Raw genomic sequence first — 12,498 nt, 5'->3', positions numbered from 1 at the left:
TGACTCCATTATACTGAAGAGTCAGTATTTGTCCCTAAACATCAGATATGTATCCAGATTTTTTTGACGAATTTGTATTCCTTTTTGTTACACACACACACACACACACACACACTAAGTCCTGGGATACATGTGCAGAAGTCACAGGTTTGTTACATAGGTATGCATGTACCATGGTGGTTTGCTGCACCCATCAACCTGTCATCTACATTAGATATTTCTCCTAATGCTATCTCTCCCGTAGCCCCCAGCGCCCAACAGGCCCCGGTGTGTGATGTTCCCTTCCCTATGTCCATGTATTCTGATTGTTCAGCTTCCACTTATGAGTGAGAACATGTGGTGTTTGGTTTTCTGTTCCTGTGTTCATTTGCTGAGAATGATGGTTTCCAGCTTCATCCATGTACCTGCAAAGGACATGAACTCATCTTTTTTTAATGGCTGCATGGTATTCCGTGGTGTGTATGTGCCACAGTTTCTTATCCAGTCCATTATTGATGGGCATTTGGGTTAGTTCCAAGTCTTTGCTATTGTGAACAGTGCTGCAATAAACATGCATGTGCATGTGTCTTTATAGTAGAATGATTTATAATCCTTTGGGTATATCCCCAGTAATGGGATGGCTGAGTCAATGGTACTTCTGGTTCTAGATCCTTGAGGAACCGCCACACCATCTTCCACAATGGTTGAACTAATTTACAGTCCCACCAACAGTGTAAAAGCATTCCTATTTCTCCACATCCTCTCCAGCATCCATTGTTTCCTGACTTTTTAATGATTGCCTTCTAACTGGCATGAGATGGTGTCTCATTGTGGTTTTGATTTGCATTTCTGTAGTGACCAGTGATGATGAGCTTTTTTTCATATGTTTGTTGGTGCATAATGTCTTCTTTTGAGAAGTGTCTGTTCATGTCCTTTGCCCACTTTTTGATGGAGTTGTTTTTTTCTTGTAAATTTGTTTAAGTTCTTTGTAGATTCTGGATATTAACCCATGTCAGATGGATAGATTGCAAAAATTTTCTCCCATTCTGTAGGTTGCCTGTTCACTCTGATGATAGTTTCTTTTGCTGTGCAGAAGCTCTTTAGTTTAATTAGATCCCATTTGTCAATTTTGGCTTTTGTTGCAATTGCTTTTGGTGTTTTAGTCATGAAGTTTTTGCCCATGCCTATATCATGAATGGTATTGCCTAGGTTTTATCCTAGGGTTTTCATGGTTTTAAGTCTTATGCTTAAGCCTTTAATCCATCTTGAGTTAATTTTTGTATAAGGTTTAAGGAAAGAGTCCAGTTTCAGTTTTCTGCATATGGCTAGCCAGTTTTCCCAGCACCATTTATTAAATGGGGAATCCTTTCCCCATTGCTGGTTTTTGGCAGGTTTGTTAAAGATCAGATGCTTGTAGATGTGTGGTATTATTTCTGAGGCCTCTGTTCTGTTTCATTGGTCTATATATCTGTTTTGGTATCAGTACCATACTGTTTTGGTTACTGTAGACCTGTAGTATAATTTGAAGTCAGGTAGTGTGATGCCTCCAGCTTTGTTCTCTTTGCTTAGGATTATCCTGGCTATATGGGCTCTTTTTTGGTTCCATATGAAACTTAAAGTACCTTTTTCTAATTCTATGAAGAAAGTCAGTGGTAGCTTGATGCAAATAGCATTGAATCTGTAAATAACTTTGGGTAGTATGGCTATTTTCATGATATTGATTCTTCCTATTCATGAGCATGGAATATTTTTTTCCATTTGTTTGTGTCCTCTCTTATTTCCTCGAGCAGTGGTTTGTAGTGCACCTTGAAGAGGTCCTTGACATCCCTTGTAAGTTGGATTCCTAGGTATTTTATTCTCTTTGTATCAGTTGTGAATGGGAGTTCACTCATGATTTGACTCTCTTTTTGTCTATTATTGGTGTATAGGAATGCGTATGATTTTTGCACATTGATTTTTTATTGTGAGACTTTGCTGAAGTTGCTTATCAGCTTGAGGAGATTTTGGGCTGAGACGATGGTGTTTCCTAAATATATAATCATCTGCAAACAAAGTCAATTTGACTTTCTGTCTTCCTATTTGAATACCCTTTCTTTCTTTCTCTTGCCTGATTGCCCTGGCCAGAATTTCCAATACTATGTTGAATAGGAGTGGTGAGTGAGGGCATCCTTGTCTTGTGTCAGTTTTCAAAGGGAATGCTTCCAGCTTTTGCCCATTCAATATGATATTGGCTATAGGTTCGTCATAAATAGCTCTTATTATTTTGAGATACGTTCCATCAATAAATAAAAAAACGCTTAGTTTATTGAGCGTTTTTAAAATGAAGTGGTGTTGAATTTTATTGAAGGCCTTTTTGCATCTGTTGAGATAATCATGTGGTTTTTTTCATTGGTTTTGTTTATGTGATGGATTATGTTTATTGATTTGCGTATATTTAACCAGCCTTGCATCCCAGGGATGAAGCCAACTTGATAATGGTGGATATGGTTTTTTTATTTTTATGTGCTGCTAGATTTGATTTGCCAGTATCTTATTGAGGATTTTCGTATCGATGTTCATCAGTGATATTGGTCTGAAATTTTCTTTTTGGTTGTGTCTCTGCCTGGTTTTGGTATCAGGATGATGCTGGCCTCATAAAATGAGTTAGGGAGGACTCCCTCTTTTTCCATTGTTTGGAATAGTTTCAGAAGGAATGGTACAGCTCCTCTTTGTACCTCTGGTAGAATTCAGCTGTGAATCCGTCTGGTCCTGGTTTTTATTGGTTGGTAGGCTATTAATTACTGCCTCAATTTCAGAACTTATTGGTCTATTCATGGATTCAACTTTTTCTTGATTTAGTTTTGGGAGGGTGGATGTGTCCAGGAATGTATCCATTTCTTCAAGATTTTCTAGTTTATTTGCATAGAGGTATTTATAGTATTCTCTGATGGTAGTTTGTATTTCTGTAGGATCAGTGGTGATATCCCCTTTATCATTTTTTATTGTATCTATTTGATTCTTCTCTCTTTTCTTTATTAGTTTGGCTAGCAGTCTATCTATTTTGTTAATCCTTTGAAAAAACCAGCTCCTAGATTCATTGATTTTTGAGGAGTTTTTTGTGTCTCTATCTCCTTCAGTTCTGCTCTGATCTTAGTTATTTCTTGCCTTCTGCTAGCTTTTGAATTTGTTTGCTCTTGCTTCTCTAGTTCTTGTAATTGTGATGTTAGGGTATCGATTTTAGATCTTTCCTGCTTTCTCCTGTGGGCATTTAGAGCTATAAATTTCTCTCTAAACACCACTTTAGCTGTGTCCGAGAAATTCTGGTATGTTGTGTCTTTGTTTTCATTGGTTTCAGAGAACTTCTTTATTTATGCCTTAATTCATTATTTACCCAGTAGTCATTCAGGAGCAGGTTTTTCAGTTTCCATGTAGTTGTGTGGTTTTGAGTGAGTTTCTTCATTCTGAGTTCTAACTTGAATGCACTGTGGTCTGAGAGACAGTTGTTTATGATTTCCATTCTTTTGCATTTGCTGAGGAGTGTTTTACTTCCAATTGCTAACTAGAATAACCAGTTTAGAGAAGAACGTAAATGACCTGATGGAGCTGAAAAGCAGCACGAGAACTTTGTGAAGCATACACAAGTATCAATAGCCTAATCGACCAAGCAGAATAAAGGATATCAGAGACTGAAGAGCAACTTAATGAAATAAAGCATTAAGACAAAATTAGAGAAAGAAGAATGAAAAGGAACCAACAAAGCTTCCAAGAAAAATGAGACTTTGTAAAAAGACAAAACCTATGTTTGATTGGTGTGCCTGAAAGTGACAGGGAGAATGAAACCAAGTGGAAAAACACTCTTCAGGTTATTATCCAGGAGAATTTCCCTTCCCCAACCTAGCAAGACAGGCCAACATTCAAATTCAGGAAATACAGAGAACACCACAAAGATACTCCTTGAGAAGAGCAACCCAAGACACATAATCATCAGATTCACCAAGGTTGAAATGAAGGGAAAAATGCTAAGGGCAGCCAGAGAGAAAGGTCGGGCTACCCACAAAGGAAAGCCCATCAGACTAACAGCAGATCTCTCTACAGAAACCCTATAAGCTAGAAGAGAGTGGAGGCCAATACTCAACTTTCTTAAAGAAAAGAACTTTCAACCCAGAAGTTCATATACAGCCAAACTAAGCTTCATAAGCAAAGTGAAAGAGAAATAAAATCCTTTACAGACAAGCATCCAGGCCTGCTTTACAACAGCTCCTGAAGGAAGCGCTAAACTTGGAAAGGAAAAACTGGTACCAGCTATTGCAAAAACATACCAAATTGAAAAGACCATTGACACTATGAAGAAACTGCATCAACTAACAGACAAAATAACCAGCTAGCATCATAATGACAGGATCAAATTCACACATAACGATATTAACCTTAAATGTAAATGGGGTAAATGCCCCAATTAAAAGACACAGACTGTCAAATTGGATAAAGAGTCAAGACCCATCAGTGTGCTGTATTCAGGAGACCCATCTCATGTGCAAAGACACACATAGGCTCAAAATAAAGGGATGGAGGAATATTTACCAAGCAAATAGAAAAAAAAAGAGGAAAAAATGCATGGGTTGCAATCCTAGTCTCTGATAAAACAGACTGTAAACCAACAAAGGTCAAAAAAGACAAAGAAGGGCATTACATAGTGGTAAAGGGATCAATGCAACAATAAGAGCTAACTATCCTAAATATATACGCACCCAAGAAAGGAGCACCCAGATGCATAAAGCTAGTTCTTAGAGGCCTACAAAGAGACTTAGACTCCCACACAATAATAGTGGGAGACTTTAAGTCTCCATTGTCAATATTAGACAGAACAATGAGATAGAAAATTAACAAGGATATTCTGGACTTGAACTCAGCCCTGGACCAAGTGGACGTAATAGACATCTGCGGAACTCTCCACCCCATATCAACAGAATATATGTTCTTCTTGGTACCACATCACACTTATTCAAAGTTGGATTCTTAACCTTCCAAAGCACACTTGGTCTCTCTCACCAGTAACTTTTTTTCTTTCTTATCAATTAGGATGATTTAGAACACCAGTAATGTTGATATAGCATTGTTTCCAGTTATTATTGTGTTTAATTCTTTTTTCAGCAATTGATACAATTTTCTTTTTTTCTTTCTTTCTTTTTTTTTTTTTTAAGATGGAGTCTCGCACTGTTGCCCAAGCTGGAGTGCAGTGGTGCGATCTCGGCTCTCTGCAAGCTCCACCTCCCGGGTTCATGCCATTGTCCTGCCTCAGCCTCCCAAGTAGCTGGGACTACAGGCACCCACCACCACGCCTGGCTAATGTTTTGTAGTTTTAGTAGAGACGAGGTTTCACTGTGTTAGCCAGGATGGTCTCAATCTCCTGACTTTGTGATCTGCCCACCTCTGCCTCCCTAAGTGCTGGGATTACGGGCGTGAGCCACTGTGCCCAGCCAATTGATATAATTTTCTATGGGAGGATTTCTTTCTGAGGTGAGCAAGATAATGATTCATTTCTAAATTAATAAAACATATTCTCTTTATGACTGTAATCACTCGTGTAGTCTATTAGAAAGGAGCAAGAGGTCAAAATAGTGACTCATCCAAGAATTACTTATATTTCCTGTTGAAACACTGTCTGTGAGTACATTTTAGGTGAATTTACCTTTTAAATTATGTTTTCTTTCTGCTGATACTAATATTGATAGGTAATCCTTGATCTTATAGCAAATTATATTTAAAACTCAGGAATTTTGGGGGTGGCAGGAGAAAGACAGAGGAGACCTAAAATATACCAGTGCTTAATAGAAAATTATATTTGGTATTGTTTTTGTTAAACATCAGACATTGAATGATTATTTTCTTTCGATGCAAGTATATTTCTAAATAAAGGAGAATCAGTAGCACCAAATATTAAGAGCAGGTGTGAACATTAAAAATAGTTAATTTTTTAACGTCTTATTTGACTTTATATCAATATGCTCATAATTGTAAGGTATAGAATTATTTCTCCAGCTATAATCCTGAGCAGGTTTTGTTGCACGTGTTTATTAGGCTCTAGCACTGAAGTTCTCAGTCGAGCAAGAGAATTAGATACAATCTGTGCCCTGGGGACTAGAATTCATAGTTGAGTTTTTCCACATTGGTATAATTATGATCAGCCTGACACCTGGAATCATCAGTTTTAAATGTTTAACTACTCTGACCTTTGACCCAAATCCAGATATGCAGTCATAAATAGATTTTCCTCTTAATAGGAGAATTAACAATTAATATTCTAAATAATTATTTTGTAAAATGTTTACATATTTGCCAGTGTCTGCCAGTTAACCTTTTATAGTAAATTATAGTAAATCTCAGCTGATAAGAAGCCTTTTAAAAGGATTACAAGTTGTGAATTAGCATTTAAACAATATTATTTAATCGTTTAGACTTAGACATTTACTTTAGAAAATGGATAGAGAATTCTTGGCCTGGCATGGTGGCTCACGCCTGTAATCCCAACACTTTAGGAGGCTGAGGCGGGCGGAACATGAGGTCAGGAGACCATCCTGGCTAACACAGTGAAACCCCGCCTCTACTAAAAATACAAAAAATTAGCCAGGCATGGTGGCGGGCGCCTGTAGTCCCAGCACAGGAGGCTGAGGCAGGAGAATGGCGTGAACCTGGGAGGTGGAGCTTGCAGTGAGCCAAGATTGCGCCACTGTACTCCAGCCTGGGCAACAGAGCGAGACTCCGTCTCAAAAAAGAAAAAGAAAAAAAAAAAAGAAAATTGATAGAGAATTCTTGATGGGCTTCTTGAGATAGGCATTTTTTCCTCAGGAAATAATTCCATTTATTGCAAACTAAACTTTATTTTTTTTGCTGTTGACATTTCCTTACAGTCGGTAGAGGGAGCACAAGTTTTCTATCAGTCTCTTAATCACAAACTGAAGTGACATCATTAATGATGATATAAAGGGAGAAAATTCTAGACTAATTCATATTGGCTCATGTTTCTGGGAAAAATTAAAATTTAACAGGTAGAAAGCCAAGTATTAGAAAGATAAAATGTAATATCAGGTTTCAGAGACCATATGTTGAGTGATACAGTAACAAGAATCAACTGACATAATTCCTTTAAAATTTAAAAATCCGGGGCTGTGTGCGGTGGTGCACGCCTGTAATCCCAGCACACTGGGAGGCAGAGATGGATGGATCACCTGAGGTCAGGAGTTCAAGAGCAGCCTGACCAACAAGGTGAAACCCCATCTCTACCAAAAATTAGCTGGGGGTGGTGGTGGGCACCTGTAATCCGAGTTACTCAGGAGGCTGAGGCAGGAGAATTGCTTGAATCTGGGAGGCGGAGGTTGCAGTGAGATGAGATCGTGCCATTGCACTCTAGCCTGGGCGAAAGACCAAGACTCCATCTCAAAAAAAAAAAAAAAAAAAAAAGCCCTTCACAGTGGCTCATGCCTGTAATCCCAGCACTTACTGGCTGAGGCAGGTGGATCACTTGAGGTCAGGGTTCGAGACCAACCTAACCAACATAGAGAAACCCCATCTCTACTTAAAAAATACAAAAATTAGCTGGGCATGGTGGCGCATGCCTGTAATCCCAGCTACTTGGGAGGCTGAGGCAGGAGAATTGCTTGAACCCAGGAGGCAGGGGTTGCAGTGAGCTGAGATTGTGCCACTGCACTCCAGCCTGGGCAACAAGAGCGAAACTCCGTCTCAAAAATAAACAAACAAATAAATAAATAAATAAATAAAATTTAAAAATATGGGCTATCAAAGCAAACCTGGACAAATGGGATGACATCACATTAAAAAGCTTCTGCACAGTAAAGGAAATATCAACATGAAGAAACGACCAGGAAATGGGAGAAAATATTTGCAAACTACCCAACTGACAAGGGATTTATAACCAGAATATATAAGGAGTTCCAACAACTATAGGAAAAAATCTAACAGTCCATTTTAAAAATTGGCAAAAGATCTAAATAGACATTTCTGAAAAGAAGTCATACAATGGCAAACAGACATATGAAAAGGTGCTCAGAATCATTGATAATCAGAGAAATGCAAATCAAAACTACAGAGAGATATCATCTCACCCCAGTTAAAATGGCTTATGTCCAAAGTCAGGCAATAACAAATGCTGGCAAGGATGTGAGGAAAAGGGGACCCTTGTCACTGTTGGTGGGAATATGAATTAGTAAAACCACTATCGAGAACAGTTTTGAGGTTCCTCAAAAAACTTAGAGCCACGGTATGATTCAGCAGTCCTACTGCTGGGTATACACCCGAAAGAAAGGAAATCAGTATACCAAAGAGATATCTGTACTCCCATGTTTATTGCAGCACCATTCACAATAGCCAGGATTTGAAAGCAACCTTGGTGTCCATCAACAGATGCATGATTAAGGAAAATGTGTTATTTATACACAGTAGAGTACTATTTAGCCATAAAAAGAATGAAATCCTGTCATTTGCAACAATATGGATGGAACTGGAGGCCATTGTGTTAAGTGAAGTAAGCCTGGCCAGAAAGACAAACATTGCATGTTCTCACTTATTTGTGGGATCTAAATTTAAAACAATTGAACTTATGGACAGAGAGAGTAGAGGATAGTTATTCGAGGTGGGGAAGGGTACTGGGGTCGGGGGGAGATGGTAGTGGCTAATGGGTACAAAAATAATAGTTAGAAAGAATGAGTAAGACCTAGTATTTGATAGCACAACAGGGTGACTATAGTCAATAATAACTTAATTGTACATTTAAAAATATCTAAAAGTGTAATTGTATTGTTAATAACACAAAAGATAAATGCTTGAGGGGATGGATACCCCATTTTCCAAGATGTGGTTATTACATATTGCATGCCTGTATCAAAACATCCCGTGGACCCCTTATGTATATATACCTACTATGTACTCACAAAAATTCAAATAAAATTTAAAATAAAAATCTGGGTTATGCTAGATTAAGGACTAAATTTAATTTTACTGGAGGTTGTGTTGTTTCTTTATGCATTATTTTCTTATCATAAATTCTGAAGCTCATTCTAGGGCTATTTGAAATGATTACTTATATGATATATGAAACTTATACACTATACTAAACTTTGATATACTATACAGCAAAAGAGGTAGTGGTTTATGTGTGAACCAGTTGTGTTTTTGGTCTTCTTCAACAAGGATTAGAAATTTTTTTTTTCAGGGCAAAACCCAGAGGCTGATTGTATTGTGATTAAGGACTTAATCATTAATTAAGAACATATATTTCAGCAAAATACCCCATATATTTCTACAAATAGTAGACAAAAAAAAATTTATACCAAAAAAAGTTATATAAATACAGTTCCTTGAAATGTTTACATGCTTCATGAGCATTTGACAGGACATGAAAGATGATCACTGTCCTTGTCAAATGTTGTTATTAATTTGTTCGAATGGTGCTATTCAGACTATTCTGCAAAGAAACTCAAATGGCATAGATGCTTATTTGTGTTACTGTGTTAAGGTGAATTAAGTACAGAGAAAACCAAGCCAGTTTAATCCCCCTCTCTAGTATCTTACAGCTATTAAAATAATGTCTCCGAACATTTTTATAATTTTTTTAATGTAACAGCTGTTTAAGTTAAATAGGGCCTATGGAAATAGATTCAATTTGTAAAGGAGTTAATTGAGATATATTGAGACTTAGTTAGTTATTCAAGGTTATATATTATATTAAGACTGTCATCACAACCAGAATGTGGAGCTCTTGACTCCTAGTGCAAGGAGTTGCCAACTTAAAGTTTATAATCTAGGGGATATGATCATCTAGGGGAGATGATTCTGAAAATACAAGAACATTGTTTAAATTGCTGATCTTTTGTTAAGTGCTTATTTTGTGCAAAATATTATGTCATTACTTTTGTTTGATAAAAAGATGAAAAATATCATAATTGCCCTTGAAGTTACATTGTGTAAAGATGATACAAATAGTAGACAAAAAGTATGTAAAAAGTAACGTGTTTATATCATATGAAAGCTAAGAATACTTTTTAGAGCCAATGCAGTAGAGAACACCCTACATACTAATATATAGTGAAGGAGAAGATTTGGAGGAAATAGCCTCCTCTGATTATGTAGGAAGAGAATAGCTCTGAGATTGACGACTAATACCTCTTAAATAAGATTATTAGGGCAGTTAGGTTGAGCAGAGGTAGTTCTAAAAGCTATTTATAGTTAAGATGGAATGCTAAATAGTGTAATCATAGAGGTAACTGAGTCCTTGGAAACTATCTAGTGCAGGCACTAGTTTTACAGTTAAAGAAACCGAGACTCAGAGTGATTCTGAGTTATTCGTTTGAGGTTAGTTATATAGCTGGATACAGCCAAAGCTGGAATTTGATCCCTTCCAAATGACTGGATATGAAAAAAACTAGGAAACACATTAATAACAGAATCTAGAAGGTGGCAAATTCTGGAAGTGTATTGGAGGTGTAGAGTATAATTTTTGCCAAGATGTAATTTCCGTCAGTCTTTGCAAAAGGGGAAAGAGGAGTGTTAATTTTTGGTATCTTGGGCGAAGTCAATCAAATACTAGGCTGTAGTGATCCATGGAACAGTTTGAAAAGTAGGATGAGCTGCTTGATAGCCTTTAGGAAAATGACCCTCCCAGCAACGTATAAGGCATTTTATTAATAACAATAACAAATGTAATAATGATGATATTAACAGTGATAGCTATCATTTATTGAATGTTAGGCATCATGTCAAGTAACTGTGTATAGTGGTTTATTTAGTTATTCTAACCCTGTGACCTAAGTATTTACATGCCATTTTGTCAATGAAGAAACAAAAACTCTGATAGGTTGATAGGTTAAGTCATTATCTAGTCACACAGGTAGTCAGCTGTAGAATCAAATTTTGAATCCTGATCTCTTAGAATTCTAAAAATAGTGTATCTCAAACTTGAGTAATGAATAGGCCCTTCTTCTAAAAGAAAAATAATCTTCCCACACCCCATACTGACTTATTTTTATTATAAGATTACTTAACTAGGTATAAACACAAATTCCTTAAGTTTTTAGCTCATACTGTATAGTTCAAAAATTAAATTAAATACAAGCAAAACTTACAAAATCAGTAAAATTCGAATTTATGACATTAATTTAATGTAAAACATGTTTTTTCCTGAAATGAAGATGCTGATTGCAAGATGAATTTATAGCTAACTACTACTGTATAGGTTCTTTTGAGTTTGGCATGGCTATACTGCCATGTGCTTTGTGATAACTTGGTTCTCCCACCACTTTTCTCTATTCAAACTTCTTCAAAATATCCCTTCAGGCAATACTGTCTATTATCTAATACCTTCACTTGGTGTAATCAGTTATTTATTGTTAATCTTGCCTCTGTTTTCATTAGTTGTGTCAGACTGCCGCTTGATACCAGTTTAACAGTTTGGGGCTCTGAATTGTCGTAGCATTGTGTATTTAGTTATAAGGTGATGGTCAGCCATGTGATCCATATTATGTTTATGTTAATTATCTTTTAGGTTATCATCGAGAGGGAACCACAAAGTTAAAAAAAAATTCACAGACTCTGCCAATCTTAACCAGGCCTTTGTTATTTCGACCTAAAGAAAAATTGTACTGCACTTTCTGTCAAAACTCTATACCCTAGTACTACCTGGTTTCTGTAGGGTAGTAGTGGAGATCCAGAAAATTTGCCGTCTCCATCCATTTCAGTTCAGGCCTCTAACATTTTGCATCTGAATTTCTGCCACAGCCCTCAGTTTTATTCCCACCAAACTGCTTTCCATAGTGTGAGTTTTTAAGAATATAAACTTCTAGGACTCAGCTTAAGAATCACATCTTCCTGGAAACTTTCCTCTATTGCTTCTCCTATGTCTAGCTTCCATCTGTCATATTTCACCATTTTCTCTCCTAGATTGAATTAGTTAGCTTTTCTTCCTGTTTCTTCTTTATAACTCCATAACACTTTGTGCACACCTCTGTTATGATGCTTAGCATATTGTATTGTAATCCTTATTTTTTCAGTCTCCCAAGTAGAATATTAACAGCTTCTTCCTCCTCCTCTTCTTCTTTCTTCTCCTCCCCCTTGTTCTCCTTCTTCTCCTCCTTAGCATATTGTATTGTAATGCTTAATTTTTCAGTCTCCCAGGTAGACTATTAACAACCTCGTCCTCTTCCTCCTCCTACTCCTCCACCTCCTCCGCCTCTTCGTCTTCCTCTTCTCCTCCTCCTCCCCTCTTTCTCCTTTCCTTTCTTTCTTCTTCTTCCTTCTTTCTTCCTTCTTCCTTTTTTTTTTTTTTGAGGCAGTCACCAAGCTCCTGTCGCTCCCAGGCTGGGTCACAGTAGCTGATCTCAGCTCACTGCTGCGGCTCCGCCTCCTGGATTCACGCCATTCTCCTGCCTCAGCCTCGAGTGGCTGGGACTACGGCCCGCCACCTCGCCCGGCTAGTTTTGTATGGTTTTAGTAGAACAGGGTTTCACCGTGTTAGCCAGGATGGTCTCGATC

General features: G+C 37.3%; 1 protein-coding gene across 20 annotated transcripts in view; it reads left to right on the top strand.

Annotated features, from left to right (window-relative positions):
• NUBPL (nucleotide binding protein like) overlaps window positions 1-12,498 on the top strand; it is a 445,280-nt gene that overhangs the window by 216,490 nt on the left and 216,292 nt on the right. The gene's annotated exons all lie outside the window — the stretch shown is intronic.

This window comes from Papio anubis, chromosome 7 (assembly GCF_008728515.1).
Source record: "Papio anubis isolate 15944 chromosome 7, Panubis1.0, whole genome shotgun sequence".
Taxonomy (NCBI): domain Eukaryota; kingdom Metazoa; phylum Chordata; class Mammalia; order Primates; family Cercopithecidae; genus Papio; species Papio anubis.
The sequence above is the reverse complement of the archived record's forward strand: the minus strand, read 5'-3'. Positions and strand labels throughout refer to the sequence as shown.